This window comes from Agrilus planipennis, unplaced genomic scaffold (genome assembly GCF_000699045.2).
Source record: "Agrilus planipennis isolate EAB-ADULT unplaced genomic scaffold, Apla_2.0 scaffold66, whole genome shotgun sequence".
Taxonomy (NCBI): Eukaryota; Metazoa; Arthropoda; class Insecta; order Coleoptera; family Buprestidae; genus Agrilus; species Agrilus planipennis.
Window position 1 is genome coordinate 779,705 of NW_020438868.1, and position 926 is coordinate 780,630.

Here is a 926-nt window from a genome sequence, read left to right on the forward strand (position 1 = left end):
AATTCGCAAGGAAGTTTTAAATATACATTTTATTTTTGCGTTTTTTTAAACTTATACAATTCGACGTTTTGTTTTAATTATGCAGCTTTATTTAAATAATGGTTACATAAGAATATTGACTCAAAAAAATCACTAAAAAAATAATAACAAATACATTAATTTATTTTTAACTTACCTGCAATAAGTATTAAATCTTTTAATATATAAACTATTTGTGATTTTATTTTTGTTTATTGGAACAAAAATCCCACTGCATTCATGGGCACTACAGCACAAGGCAACTTTACAATATCATTGCGGAATGACGAAAGGTAACAAATATACCTACGATGCATTTGTTTACTTGTATATCACAAAAACGTGTCAAACTTGTTAATATAATTGAAAACTGATGCACTTTTACCTAGAGCGAATTAACGATAAACAAAACTTTACTTACACCGATTGCACTTTGCGTAGGTCTAACGAGAGCCTGTGCTTGAATCTTCAGCTTCCTCCCAAAAAATCATCTGTATTACATAGGCAGATGTAACGATTAGCGTTTTTAATTCAAGGATTATTCACCGACATCCATTGANGATGGAAAGTGTTTACTAAGCATTGAGAAGTGATTACTATGTAAAAAAAGTCCGTAGAATCCAATGGTACCAATGGTTTTCAAGTGCAATATCAAATAACCACTTTCCGGCACAATTTTAGATAAAATATGCAGAATAATTTGAACTTAAAAAAGCGCTCGTAAAATTATTCGCAGATGGAAAGTGTTTACTATGCATTGATAAGTGATTGCTATGTAAAAAAGTCCGTAGAATCTCACGGTACCAAGGGTTCTAAAGTGCGATGTCAAATAACCACTTTCCGGCACAATTTTAGGTAAAATATGCAGAATAATTTCAACTTAAAAAAGCGCTCGTAAAATTATTCGC